Here is a 14822-nt window from a genome sequence, read left to right as displayed (position 1 = left end):
AGGTTCCAATTGTAGATAATTGTCCAAAAACAATAACAATGACGCTTCCTGTTTTCAAATTCATCGCTGATTGTGCAAAAGAATAAAAAAAGAGGGAAATTAAAAATTACTCTGAGGTCAAAATCATGACTCCCTCCCTGAAAAGTGAGCTCCCTGGAAATGAGCCACATGTTTTATTCATTGTTGAATTTCTCCAGCGCCAGGCACATAAATGCCCAATAAAAGTTTATTGGATGTGAGAATAAGAATATGGGAATTTGGGAATGGCCTAATGGTTGTGTGAAACTGGCAGGGGATTACATTTTTCAGAGTTCGATCCAACAAATATTTATAGAGCCCTTATACTGTGCTACCCCGAGCTGGCATGTAGGGTGAAGGATGGTGGCTGTGGCTGGCAATTTAAAGACCCAACCTGGGCAGCCTGGGTGGCTGAGCGGTTTAGTGCCACCTTCATCTGTGATCCTGGAGATCCGGGATGGAGTCCCACGTCAGGCTCCTTGCATGGAGCCTACTTCTCCCTCTGTTTGTGTCTCTGCCTCTCTCTCTCTCTCTCTGTCATAAATAAAATCTTTTTTTTTAATTTTTATTTATTTATGATAGTCACACAGAGAGAGAGAGAGGCAGAGACACAGGCAGAGGGAGAAGCAGGCTCCATGCACCAGGAGCCCGACGTGGGACTCGATCCCGGGTCCCCAGGACCACGCCCTGGGCCAAAGGCAGGTGCCAAACCACTGCGCCACCCAGGGATCCCCATGTCATAAATAAAATCTTAAAAAAAAAAAAAAAAAAAAAAAAAGACCCAACCTTAGCAAAAAGCAAAGGAGGATTAGAAAGACGTGATCAAGGGTACCAGTTTTGGAGTCAGGCTGACCAGGATTTAAATCAGGATTCTTCCATTTACCGAGGGTTTGACCAAATGCAAATAGCTTAACTTCTTTGGGTCTCTACTTCCTCATCTGCAAAATAAAGATTATAATAATAGTGCCTATCTCAGAATTGTTGAGAGAAATAAATGAGGTATTCGTGTTGAGCACTTAGCACAGTACTTGAGTCAGAATAAACTCTGGATTCACATGAGATATGATTGCAGACAAATGTAGGGATCACATTAATGTACCTGGTTGGTGCTACTCTTACCAGCTGCTCTAAAATATCTCTTTGGTAACTTTGGTAGGCAGAATAATGGTCCCCCAAAGATATCCATATTCTAATCCCTGGAACCTGTGAAGATGGTACCTTACATGACAAAAGGGATTTTGCAGATGAGATTAAGTTAAGGATCTTGAAATGCAGAGATTATCCTAGATTATCCTAGTGGGCCCCTGGTCATCATGAGTCTTTATAAATGAAAGAAGGAGGCAGGGGAATCAGTAAAGGTGTGACTGTGGAAACAGAGGTTGGAGTAATGTGTTGCTAGCTAGGGGTCACAAGCCAAGAATTGTGAACAGTCTTTAGAAAATGGGAAAGGCAAAGCCATGGATTCTCCCCTAGAGGCAACCAACACCTTGCCTTTAGCCCAACGAGATGATCCAGGATTGTAAAATAATAAATGTATGTTGTTTTGTTTTTGCTAATTTGTTACAGCAGCTGTAGGAGACTCAGACTGTAATGATGGACAGTGAGATGGGCTGCCCAGATCCTATGCAAGGAAAGACTACTATCCCATTGCCAGGAGAATCATCAAGAGATGGGCTCCGCTGTTAGCTCCTTTGGCTTCAAGCCTCAGCTGGGGAAAGCTGCTCATCTAAGGTCGTGTCCTTTCTGGGGAAGCTCATACCGATTGGCTGAGGGAGGCAGGAGTGGGATGGAACCTGTTACTTCGGCCTCCAGGAACCTGTTACTTCGGCCCAAGTCCAACAACTCCCACAGGCAATCATTGCTGCAGAGCCTCCTGTGGTTTGGGCGGAGGCTTTGTTGGGTGCCCACTCTAGCTGGACTTTTCTCTCTGCTCAATTCTGCTTTGTTTAGAAAAAACCCCAGTTCTTCCTCCTGTGTTTTTCCTTTACTTTCACAGGACTACCACATTCACAACACTTCTGACAACAGATATGTGGGGGTTTTCCCTGCACCAAGCAATTCTGCAATACCAGCTGGGTGTCCTACAATTCAACTCAATTTTGACACTATCTATCTGTAGGTAGCATCAGATCCCACAAGACTGTCCCCTCAACCCCCACTTCAGATGCCTGTTGCAATAACCAGGCTCAGCAACTGTACTTCTGACCCATTGGCTATAAATCAGACTTCCCACAATCCCCTCCTCAGATTCAATTAATTAGCCAGAGCATCTCACAGAACTCAGGAAAACAGTGACTTACTTTTACCAACTTATGAAAGGACACGATAAAAGATATAGATGAGGAACCAGATGAAGAGATACACAGGGGGAGAGTCTGGGAGGGTCCGGAGTGCAGGAGCCTCTGTCCTCGAGGAGTATGGGGTATGCCACTCTCCCAGTATGTGGATGTTTTCTCCAACCTGGAAGCTCTCCAAATCCCAGAGCATTGGGATTTTATGGAAGCTTCTTCGTGTGGCATGATCAATTATTAACTCCATTTCCAGCCCCTCTGCCCTCTCCAAAGAATAGGGAGTGAGGCTGAAAATTCCAAACTTCTAATCCTGGCTTGGTCTTTCTAGTGGCTAGCCTGCATCCAGGAGCTCATCCAGGAGGCCAGAGAGAGTCACCTCTTTGATCAAAAAATTGTCCAAGAGTTCTTATCACTTAGGAAATCACAAGGGTTTCAGGAGCCCTCTGCCAGGAGCTGGAGGGAGAGATAAGCATGTATATTTTCTGTTATCTCACATGCTTTTTCCTGCTTCTTTTCACAAATGTTGAGTGCTAACTTTTATACTTCAAACTGTTTCAGTATTCTTTCAGTATTCTTTCAGAAAAATCAACCTGTAGCAGAAACCCATTTGAGAGTAAAGGACAGTGCCTTTGAGATTGTAGACCACTATTTAACTGTCTGGGCTTTTTTTCCCTTTTCCTTTTTTCTCTTTCTTTCTTTCTTTCTTTCTTTCAAGATTTTGTTTGTTTATTCATGAGAGACACAGAGAGATAGAGGCAGAGACAGGCAGAGGGAGAAGCAGGCTCCTTGCAGGGTGCCTGATGGGGGACTCCATCCCAGGACCCCAGGATCATCCCTGAGCTGAAGGCAGACACTCAACCACTGAGCCACTCTGGCATCTCTAACTGTCTGGGTTTTTTAAAGCTTTTAAATTTCTCTAAAAATACAGAATATAATGGAAATCTGGGTGGCTCAGTCGGTTAAGCCTCCAACTCCCAGTTTTGGCTCTGGTTTGAGTTAATAGGTTGAAGGATCAAGTTCCGTGTTGGGCTCTGTGCTCAGCAGGTAGTCACCTTGAAGATTCTGCCACTTTGCCTCTCACCCCAACGTGTGCCATCTCTCTCACAAATAAATAAATCTTTAAAAATTAATTAATTAATTAAAATATGGAATACTAGTATTTTAATCATAATCCCTTCACCAATGTATTTAATTACTTTTCTGTCCCCTTCTTAAAAATAAAAAAAGATCGAGATAAAAGCAAAAATCTGATTTAGACCTGGAGATCACATATCCTGCTTATTTTTTTATACTTTGTTTATAAATAGGAAAACCAAGTCTGATTGCATTTGTAATTTATGTGCACAGGAAGCAATTTGCCTTGTTTAGGTGTTAGCCAAGTTGAGCTGAGGAGTATAAATCTCACAAGAGAGTATAAGGTTATCTTCTCTCCTCAGACAAAGAGAAAAGAGGGCAGAAAATCCATCCCCTGGAAGGCTCACCTCTGTTCATATGCATGGATATTTTATTATATGATTCAAGGTATTTGAGTTTTATTTAATAAACCATTGTGGAATTTCCAATTAAAACTAGCATATTGGGAGACATCTTTATTTCTTCTTCTTCCCAAAATCTGGCTAAAATATAATAAAGGGATGAAAATGTACTAACTTACAAGGACAAAGAGAATGGGTGGAGAGACAATAACAGATAAAAGATTTCAACAAATATTGAGAGACAAAAGGTTGTTGGAGGGATTTCCAGTTGAACATGAAAGAGCAAATACTTTACATTTGTCTTTGTGCCTCTTCTAAAAACCTCACTGAAACAACATTAAGGAGTGGAACCTGGCTGGCTCAATCCATAGAGCATGTAGTTCTTGATCTTGGGGCCATGAGTTCAAGCCCTGCATTGGGCATAGAGTCTGACAAAAAAATGTTGAAGCTCCTGGCTGGCTTCATCAGTAGAGCATGCAACTCTTGATCTTGGGAATGTAAGTTCGAGCCCCACATTGGGTGCAGAGATTACTTTTAAAAATATTTTAAAAAATAAAACAACATTATGGAATAATAATTTAAAAAAGTATGTATTAGACATAGATGTACCATACCTGAGGGGAGAGTAGTCACCAGCTTTCCAACCTAGAATTCTATACCCAGCCAAACTATAACTGAAGAGTGACATTAGAACAAAGGTATTTTCAGGGAGGCAGGGACACAAACTACCTCTTTTTTTAAAAGGTTTATTTATTTATTTATTTATTTATTTATTTATTTATTTATTCTTGAGTGACACACAGAGAGAGGCAGAGACACAGGCAGAGGGAGAAGTAGGCTCCTCGCAAGAAGCCCGATGTGGAACTTGGTCCCTGGAACGGATCACGCCCTGCGCCAAAGGCAGATGCTCAACTGCTAAGCCCCTCAGGCATCCCTGAACTACCTCTTTCAATAAGCTTTTGGAAATGTACTCCAACAAAATGAGAGCAAAATAAGAAATAGTGAGAGAAGACTTCAAGGAAGAGGAGATTCAAAATGGACAAAAGGCAAAGGAAATTCAGAGGATGGTGGCAACGAGGTGATTCAAAATGACAGCTATGCAGCAGGCCCTAGAGAACAACTTATCCTGATTGGAGCAAGAAAACAGTCTCTGGGATGAAATAATCCAGGAAAAATATGAAACTGATTCTTTGAAATGTGGAAAACATATTGTAGACAGACCTATAGTAGAGATGTTGGAGCCCTTAGAAAATACTTAGAAACAAACCACCTTTACTAAGGTTTGGTAGAAAACAAAATTTATATGGTCATAATATAAACCTTTATTCAAAATAATACAGTTGAGGGCAGCCCAGATGGCTCAACGGTTTAGTGCTGCCTTCAGCCCAGGGCCTGATCCTGGAGACCCGGGATTGAGTCCCATGTCAGGCTGTCTGCATGGAGCCTGCTTCTCCTCTGCCTGCGTCTCTGCCTCTCTCTCTCTCTCCGTGTGTCTCTCATGAATAAATAAATAAAATCTTAAAACAAAACAAAAAAACAAAATAATATAGTTGAAAAGCACATAACTTAAAAGAGCTTTCTTCTTATGAAATTGAAGACTTGACAAAATATTATCAGCATAGTGGGTGGGCAATAACTCTGGAGTTCAATGATCTGCTTTTTAGCTTTAACTCTGCCATGTACCTTGGATAAATCACTTAACTTCTCTGAACCTTGATTTTTCTTGCCTATATGGAGGGGGATATCAATAATACCTATGTCATAGGAATGATTTCAGAATTAAATGAGATAAAAATAACAACAATAACAACTAAGGAACTGTGCTAAGCTCTTTGTACATGTTATCTTATTGAATCTTCACAATCTGTCAGTTTTATGAAGAGCAAACTTATCACAATGCCTAACTGTTTGATTATTAATTATTTAACAAACATTAGCAGTTTTCTGTCAGTAGTTTTATAGGAATGAAGACAAATAGAAACAGAATGAAAAAATAAAAGATAAACTCAGTGACATTCTGCTTATTTTGAGACCAGATTTGTGATGTCCTCTGTCCCCCTATTACACATAGTCTTGAATATGAAATAAGAAGAAAAAAGTCACCAGAGTATCAAAGTTCTGCTCAAAAGTGACAGTTTTTGGCTTAGCTCTGCACTCTTTTTTTAAAAAAATTGTGGTGGGGCGTCTAGCTGGCTTCGTCGGTAGAGCATACAACTCTTGATCTTTGGGTTGTGAGTTTGAGCCCCACATTGGGCATAGAGATTACTTTAAAAAATAAATAAAATTGTGATAAAATATACTTAACATAAGATCTACCATTTTAACCATGTTTAGTTTAGTACCATTAAGCACATTCACATTGTTGTGCAGCCATGACCACCATCTGTCTCCAGAATTTTTCATCTTTGCAAACTGACACGCTGTCCCCAATTAAGCACTAACTCCCCACTGCCCCCTGCCCCAGCCCTGGGAAACCACAATTCTATTTTGTGCCCCCATGGATTTGATTATGCTGGGTATGTCATGTAAGTGGTATTTGTCCTTCTACGTCTAAGTTAAATAAACTTAGCATAATGTTTTCTTTTCTTTTTTAAGATTTTATTTATTTATTTATAGAGACACAGAGAGAGAATGAGAGGCAGAGACACAGGCAGAGGGAGAAGCAGGCTCCATGCAGGGAGCCCGACATGGGACTCGATCCAGGGTCTCCAGGATCACGCCCGGGGCTGCAGGCGGCGCTAAACCGCTGTGCCACCGGGGCTGCCCAGCATAATGTTTTCAAGGGCTATCCATGTTGTAGTATCTCTCACTACTTTGTTCTTTTTTTTTTTTACTTTGTTCTTTTTCATGACTGAATCATACTTCTTTGCATGTATATTCCACATTTTGTTATTTATCTGTCAATGGACACTTGGGTTGGTTCCACTCTTGGCTATGATGAGTAATGTTGCTGTGAACATCCAGGTGCAGATATCTGTTTGAGTCCTTGCTTTCAGTTCTTTTGAGTATATGACCAAAAGTGGAATTGCTGGATCACATGGTAATTTTTTGAGGAGGTACCATACTGTTTTCTGCAGTGACACACAAGGGTTCTAACTTCTCCACCTCCTTACCAGTACTTGGGGCTCTGCACATACTATTCTGTGCCCATGAGGAAGAGATTCTCTTGCATGGATTTTTAGGAGTAGAATTGCTAGGTCAAAGAGTATAGGTCCCCCAGAGGAGTTGTACCCATTTACACTACCATTCTTATCTGCTATATTCTTAGATAATATTGCACTCTTTAATATTTGCAATGCTGATGGACCAATGATACTTCACTGCATGAACTTGTATTTTTTCTTTTTTTTTTTTTAAGATTTTACCTATATATTTGAGAGAGAGAGAGATTGAGAGAGCACACGAATGAGCAAAAGTGGGGGTGGGGGAAGGGGCAGGGCAGAGGGAGAGAGAGAAGCAAGCTCCCTGCTGAGCAAGGAGTCTGATATGGGACTTGATCCCAGGCCCCTGGGATCATGACCTGAGCTGAAGGCAGATACTTAACTGAGCCACCCAGGCTCTGAGCACCCCTGTATTTTCTTGATTACTATTAGAGAATTTTTTTTTTGCATTTTTATTGGATGCCCATGTAATTTTGCTGTGTTTTAATCAGTTCTCTATCGGTGGACATTTGTCTTGGTTATTAGCCCACTTCATATGTGGAATGGCCAAAGAAGAAGGTGAATATGGGAAGGTGTTAGAAATGTGTCCAATGACAATAAAATTACTGCAGAGACATTCAAAATAATAACCTTGAGTCATCAAGCTTCACTGTATTTAGGAAACAAAGAGTTCTATCAAAAATGGTTAAAAATATGAAGTCTTGGTAATTTTTAAAAGCTACCATTTATTGGGATCCCTGGGTGGCTCAGTGGTTTAGTGCCTGCCTTTGGCCCAGGGTGTGATCCTGGAGTCCCGTGATCAAGTCCCATGTCGGGCTCCCGGCATGGAGCCTGCTTCTCCCTCCGCCTGTCTCTCTCTCTCTCTTTCTTTGTCTATCATAAATAAATTTAAAAATCTTTTTTAAAAAGCTACCATTTATTGAACATCAACCACTAGTCATCCTCTGTGTTAAGGCTTTTCAAACATCATTTGATTTCATCTTGGCTTAAACAAGTATGTCATTTTATGTTGTAGCAAAGAAGGTTTCTGGAGACTTGCCCAAGGTTACAAACCACAGATGAGTGGGTAGTTGGAGCCTAATCCAGATCTGTGACACCCTTGCCCTTTGAGAGTGACATCTGAGGGAGGTCCTGGAGACTCATGGACCACAGGTCCTGTACTTATCAGCATCTCGAATGGCCCAGGCCATTGTTTTTGTTTTTGTTCTTATTCTTGCAAGTCCAGAGTCAGTAGACTTTCAGGCAAAGATTTTATTGTAGTCCTGCACAAAGCGTGCACCTTGACTCACTAGGAAATGACTTTAGGTGGTGCTTAGACACAACATTCAATGACACTGAATCACCCAGCGAGGAAGCTACTCTCCCTTCAGTCCCTCTCAATCATGTCATCAAGGAGAAAGTCTCCACTCGGTGGTACCAAATCTGTAACACCTCTCTGACACTTGCTGATTTTTTTCTATTTAACAAATGCTGCTGCAGATTCAGAGCTTCAGCCAGTAACAGTGTCTATATGGAACTTAATCACATTATTTTTTTAAAATGATATTTACTTTTACAGCTATCATCTAGTTGTGACAAGATGTCTATTTTTCATTTGCACTAATGAAATAAATTTCCCTTTTTTAATTATTTTTGAAAAGATTTTATTTATTTGACAGATTGCGCAAGTAGGTAGAGCTGCAGGCAGAGGGAGAAGGAAAAGCAGGCTCCCTGCTGAGCAGAGAGACCAATGCAGGGCTCCATCCCAGGACCCTGGGATCAATGACTTGAGCCCAAGGCAGACGCTTGTTTGTGAATAAAGGTAACACTTGAATGATGTTTGGGAGACACTACTTTCCTGGATTCATAAGAGTAGTCTCTAGGCTCCATGGATATCACTCTTTGTTAATTCTAATCATACTTTCCCGACTTGAGGGTACATTATATCACATGAGATGCTTGTTAAAAATTCAGATGCCCAGACCTTTAACCCCAAAGAGCCTCAGTAGGTCTGAAGACAGGGTCTGAGTTTTGCAATTTTGATTAAGCAACCCAAGTGGTTCTGATATGAGCTGGTCAGCACATGGCATTTGAAGAAATTCTGAACTGGATCTTCCCATTTGAACCCAATATAGATTAAAAAAAAAAAAGATTTATTTACATATTTTGGGGAAGGCAGAGGGAGAGAGAGTCCTCAAGCAGATACCCTGTTGAGCGCAGAGCCCGACATGGGGCTCAATCCCAGGACCCTGAGATCATGATCTGAGCCTAAACCAAGAGTCTGTTACTTAACCCATGGAGCCACCCAGGCCCCTGGTGATTTAGATTTCTTTGGAAATAGATGGGGGCAGAATGTTGCATGCATGTAAATCTGGCAGGATGCGGGCATGCTTCTGCCTTTGTATTATTCTACTGGGTTCTGTTTCTGGGGCAGGAGCAGTCACCTCTAATTTTCAGGCAGCACTGTAAGCACTTTACACACTTTGAGTCATTTCATCCCCAGCACAACCTGGGGAGGCAAATACTATTATTACCTTCATTTTACAGGTGGGGGAACCTGGACACAGAAAGGTAAAATCACTCACCTAAGGTCATGGGGCTGGGAGGTACCAGAGCTGGGATTTGAACGTGACCATCAGATCAGACTCAGAGCCAAGACTCTTACCCGCAGTGGTCGGCTACCTCACCTGGACTTGTCTCTATTTGTGATGATAAAGGTCCATCACCCCCTCTAATTCTGTAGATTCTTGTTGTCCTATCAGGAGATCAGACTCTCTACTTATAATCAGAAATTAATTGATAATTGAATTAAATGAATGAACGAATCTGGACTAGGTAAACATCCCAGGGCTGAGGACTGCTAACCTTCCAGCTCAGTTGAAACCATGGATTAGGCCTGTCTTTAAAAACTAAAAGCCAACATTTGTACTTCCTATGACAAAAATAAAAAGTATTCTTAATTTACCAGGTGAAACAAACCGGTACTGATTTATCTGATTCTGTGCACAAAAGCACAAGATAGGGGAAAACCTGTGATCTGTCCCACTCAGCATTTCTAATTTTTCCCCCATTTCCTCAAAGAAGAAGAAAGTCTAAAAGTCACAGAAGAGACTTATAAAAGACCATCAGTTCAATTTTTCAGACTGAAATATAAGAAGAGTTCCAATAAACCCAGGGTCTGTATCTTTCAGAGGGCAAATCAAATTGTGGATGATTTGAAGCTCATCCAGGACAACGTGGGCAATTTGGTTCATCTACCACATACATTTCTTTTTTCTTTTTTCTTCCTCCCCCTACCCCCACCCCCAAGTCAGAGATGGGGGTGCTGGAAGCTGAGCTAATACTGCCACGAGTTGCAGACAGCTGTGGTGGGGTGGGAAGAGGAGGCACATTCTGCTTTTACTGACCAGACAAATGGCCCACAGGTGAGCTGGAAGGCAGGCGTGGGCTTCATTTCTGACCTGGGCATTGCTGACTGCGGGAAAGGTGTGTGCAAGGGGAGGTAACATGCCTTGAATATGTCCAGACTATGGAACAGGTTTTGTTTTTCCTGCCAGCAGATGCTTTTTTATACTGTTGGAGAGCTTGGTGGAGGAGTTCACCAGCAGAAGCACATGGAAAATGCATGGCCAGGATGTCAGCAATTGCGTCACGGTTGCACTCTGGAAAGGGGTGATCACTTTGAACAATGCACACGTGTTCACATGACAAACCATTAAGACTCCAGCCTGGGTAAACAGCACATGTTCTTTATCAGATTGCTTCCTTAGTCTCTAGCACAGCATAGGTTAGAGCCCTTCATGCTAATTAAACAAATACAGGGTTAAGTTCCAGGTTTTTATGAGGTACATTCAATGCTGTTTTTTGATAATGAAGCCACAGGGTCCCCTACAAAAAATAGACTATTTATTCCTATGTTTCTTGTATCTGTCAAGATAACTGTCGAGCAGCTGAAGATGGCATATGTTTGTAGGGGTAGCTATCCAGAACAACAAAAGATATTTACTTTAAAGTCAAAGCTTTAAAGATTCTCAACGCATGTGTAGTTTGATCTGTGACATCTGAGGCTAGAAAAGGTGCAATTCTCTAAAAGGAAGATGTAAAACAGTACTTCTCAACTTTGGCTCCATATCAGAATTCCCCGGGGAGCTTCTGAAACTCCCTGCCGGGATCACACCCCAGACCGAATTTTTTTTGGGGGGGAGGCGGGGGGTGCAGGCACCAACATTTTTAAGTTTCCCAGGTGATTCCCATGTGCAGCGAAGGTTACAAATTGTTGCTTTAAGGGGAAATTTCCTCACCTTTTTGAAAGTCGTGTGTAACACTTTTGGGGAAATGAATCCACTGACAGCTCATTGATGGATGAATGAAAATGGAAATCACCATATCGATTGCCTGATTTCCATATTTGATTATCTGCCTCTCTTCTAATTGTTTTGTGAAAGTATTGGAAATCTGCACTTTAGCGCCCCTGGGACCAAGCAGATAGAGCAGATAAGGATCCCAGGGGAAAGAAGGCAGAAGAGGATCCGAGAAGCTCAGCTCCAAAGCTGAGTAGCTGTTCTGCCTTCCTCATGATGCTGCTGGGGGCAGACGGAGCTCAAGTGGGGCCTGGGTTTTGGATTTTTCCAACTAAATTGCTCATCAGAATTTTTGTATGTAAAATATCCCATTTTAGAAGCGTTAGCCACAAATTAAAGACTATTTATTTATTTATTTATTTATTTATTAAATTAAAGACTTTTTATAAAAAACCTCCATGCAGCCAAGTGAAACTCGTCTGCAGGCCAAATTTGGTCTTGTGGGCTGCCTTTTAGATCACCTGATTTTTACACCTTTTGGGAAGCAGGGATTCTTTTTCTTCTTTTTTAAAAAAATTATTATTGTGGTAAAATACACTTTCCATAAAATTTATCATTTTAACATGTTCAATTCAGTGGCATTAAGCACATTCATGGTGTTGTGCACCCATCACCTCTGTCCAGTTCTAGAACTTTCTCATTACCTCAAAGAGAAAACCCATACCTGTGAATCCCCTTCTCCAGCCCCCTCACAACCACCAACCTGCTTCTCTATGGATTTGCCTATTCTGGATATTTCTTATCAATGGAATCGTTCAGGCCGTGGCCTTTTGTGTCTGGCTTCTTTCCCTTTGCATAATGTTTTCAAGTTCATCCATGTTGTAACATGCCTCAGTGCCTCATTCCTATTTACAGCTGAATACAATCCCATTGTATGGATATGCCACATTTTGTTTACCCACTCATTAGATGATGGTTTGTTGGGTGTTTTCCACCTTTTGGCTGTTGTGAATAGTGCTGCTGTGAACATTTGTGAGCTTGTTTTGTTTCAATAGAGGGATCATCCTCACATAACAGATACCCCCATAGCACTAATCTCAACTCTGAGCACACTAACAGGTGCTCGAGAGTCGGGGACTTCACTATAGGACCAAATTGTCCCACTTTGCCTTGGATTGTCCCGGTTTTACCATTGAAGGCCCCACATCCAGTAAACCATTAGAGGGAAGTCTGGCAGTGCCACATCCCATCCACCAGCAAAAGCCTTCTCAAGGCAAGGCTAATGGTTTTAGTATTTTGATTGTGACAAACATGTTTCTTGCAGTTGTCTGTAATCACCAGTGATTTCGGGGTGCTGTGCTTTGGCACAACCAGTCCCTCCGTGTTGTTTAATCAAAGCTTTCAGAATCACGTCCTCAACAGAACCTTCCAAGAGACCTCCCTTGTATAGGGTAAAGGACTCCTCTCCTTTATTCCCAGAGCATAGAATAGTTATAGGATGCACTTGCATGGGTTTCCCCCCTTAGACCATGACTCCCTCAAGGACAGTGGAATATGACTGTTGTTTTGGTCTGTCCAACATCCATCCCCTCTTCTGACAATAGCATTTCCCCCTTTCCTTTGGAGGGACCAGCTCTCCCCTAATCTCATACAGCACAATAACACTTTCGCTCAATGTCTCCACGCTGCATTTGGGTAATTCTTGCAACATTTCAAACTTTTTCATTATTATTATATTTGTTATGGTGATCTGTGATCAGTGATTACACCTCACTGAAAGCTCAGATAATGGTTAGCATTTTTTGCAATAAAGTATTTTTTAAAGATTTATTTATTTATTTGGGATAGAGAAGGAGCATGTGTGCACATGCGGAAGTGGGGGAGAAGGGCAGGGGGAGATAATCTTTAAGCAGATTCCCTGCTGAGCACGGTCCTGATGTGGGTTTGATCACATGACTCATGAGATCATAATCTGAGCTGAGACCAAGAGTCAGATGCTTAACCAACTGAGCTGCTAAGGTGCCCCAGGAATAAAGTATTTTTATTTCATTTATTTTTTATTTTATTATTATTTTTAAGATTTTATTTATTTATTCATGAGAGAGGCAGAGACATAGGCAGAGGGAGAAGCAGGCTCCCTGCAGGGAGCCCAATAGCGGGATTCAATCCTAGGTCCCCAGGATCACACCCTGTGCAGAAGGCAGATGCTTAACCACTGAGCCACCCAGGTGACCCAATAAAGTATTTTTAAATGAAGCTATGTACATTGCTTTTTTTTAGACATAATGCTATTGCATACTTAATAAACTGCAATCCAATGTAAAGGTAACTTTTATATGCATTGGGAAACCAAAAAATTCATTTGACCTGCATTATTATAATATTTGCTATATTTATCATGGTGGTCTGGAACCAAATTCATCTCCAAGGGATTCTCATATGCCCAACAGAATGGATGACAGGTGTTCAAACAACTGGTACACAAATGTTCACAGAAGTGCTACTCACAATAGCCAAAAGGTGCAAAAACCCAAATATGCACCAACAGATGAACAGGCAAACAATGCAGTCTATCCGTATGATGGAATATTACTCAGCTGTAAAAAGGAATGAACTACTGATCCAGATTACAACATGGATGAACCTAAACATTATGCAAAGAAGCCAGACATAGGAGGTCTGATACTGTAAGATCCCACTTCTCTGAAATATCTAGAATAGGAAATCTGTAGAGACAAAAAATAGAATTGTGATTGCCAGAGGCCCGGAAAAAGGAGGGAATGCTGAGTGACTGCTAAATGCATATGGGACTTTCCTCTGGGGTGATGAAAACATTCTGGAAGTACAGAGTTGTGATGATGGTTGTACAGCGCTGAGTGTCATAAACGTCACCCACGGTAAATTTTAGGTTATGTATACTTTACCACAATAAAAACAAAACAAAAGAATCAGGAACTTCACCAGGGCTGCTGCAGATGGATGCCATGCAGGTTGTTTCCTTCATCAGGTGCCCAGACCTGGGAGGAGAGGGGCATGTCCTAAATCCAGACTGTGTTCTGCCCCCAAGCTGCGACCCCTGGTACCTGAGCAGAGCACCTGCTTGCTTCAGATTCACCCTTTAGGAAAATGCAGAGCTTCGCAGACAAGATGGTGTAAAAAGTAAGCAAGTTTGGTCGATGGCATCACTTTCAGGTAATTGTCAATGATACTCCTTCACTGTGTTCTAAGTGGTCGGCAAGTGCCACAGTACACATCCTCTCCCATCCTGAGGGTGCTGTCTGAAAATTCACAATGCATTGTTGAGTGCCTAATTTGTAAAGCTAGCATAAATCACTGGACTAAATTGTCCACTACTGTGAGCTCAAGTTATCTGGCCATCAAGAGAGTGATCTGGTTGCTTTGTTTGCACTGGAAAATTAAGAGACAAAGAGGCAAAAGGCCAAAAGGGAAAGAACTCTAGAAAAAGTCAGTTTTCTGATGTTGGAAAGACTTCACAAGGTTAAAGATAGGAGCATTCTGTCTGCACTCATCAAAGGTATTTTTTTAAAGCCATTTATGGGGATCCCTGGGTGGCGCAGCGGTTTGGCGCCTGCCTTT

At 41.6% G+C, this 14822-nt stretch overlaps 1 protein-coding gene across 21 annotated transcripts in view; it reads left to right on the top strand.

Annotated features, from left to right (window-relative positions):
* The window catches only part of KSR2 (kinase suppressor of ras 2), a 446464-nt gene that overhangs the window by 18452 nt on the left and 413190 nt on the right, over positions 1 to 14822 (top strand). For 16 of the 21 annotated variants that reach the window (XR_005379235.1, XM_038575247.1, XM_038575233.1 and 13 more), the window contains 3 exons: positions 10235 to 10349; positions 10485 to 10656; positions 14233 to 14417. The gene's annotated coding sequence lies outside the window, so the exon portion shown is untranslated. Of the gene's footprint in view, positions 1 to 10234; positions 10350 to 10481; positions 10657 to 14232; positions 14418 to 14822 lie in introns of all 21 variants that reach the window. The other 5 variants (XM_038575248.1, XM_038575236.1, XM_038575246.1 and 2 more) reach the window with 3 other exon arrangements.

The sequence above is a fragment of the Canis lupus genome, chromosome 26 (assembly GCF_011100685.1).
Source record: "Canis lupus familiaris isolate Mischka breed German Shepherd chromosome 26, alternate assembly UU_Cfam_GSD_1.0, whole genome shotgun sequence".
NCBI lineage: Eukaryota > Metazoa > Chordata > Mammalia > Carnivora > Canidae > Canis > Canis lupus.
This window is presented reverse-complemented; position numbering and strand designations above follow the sequence as displayed.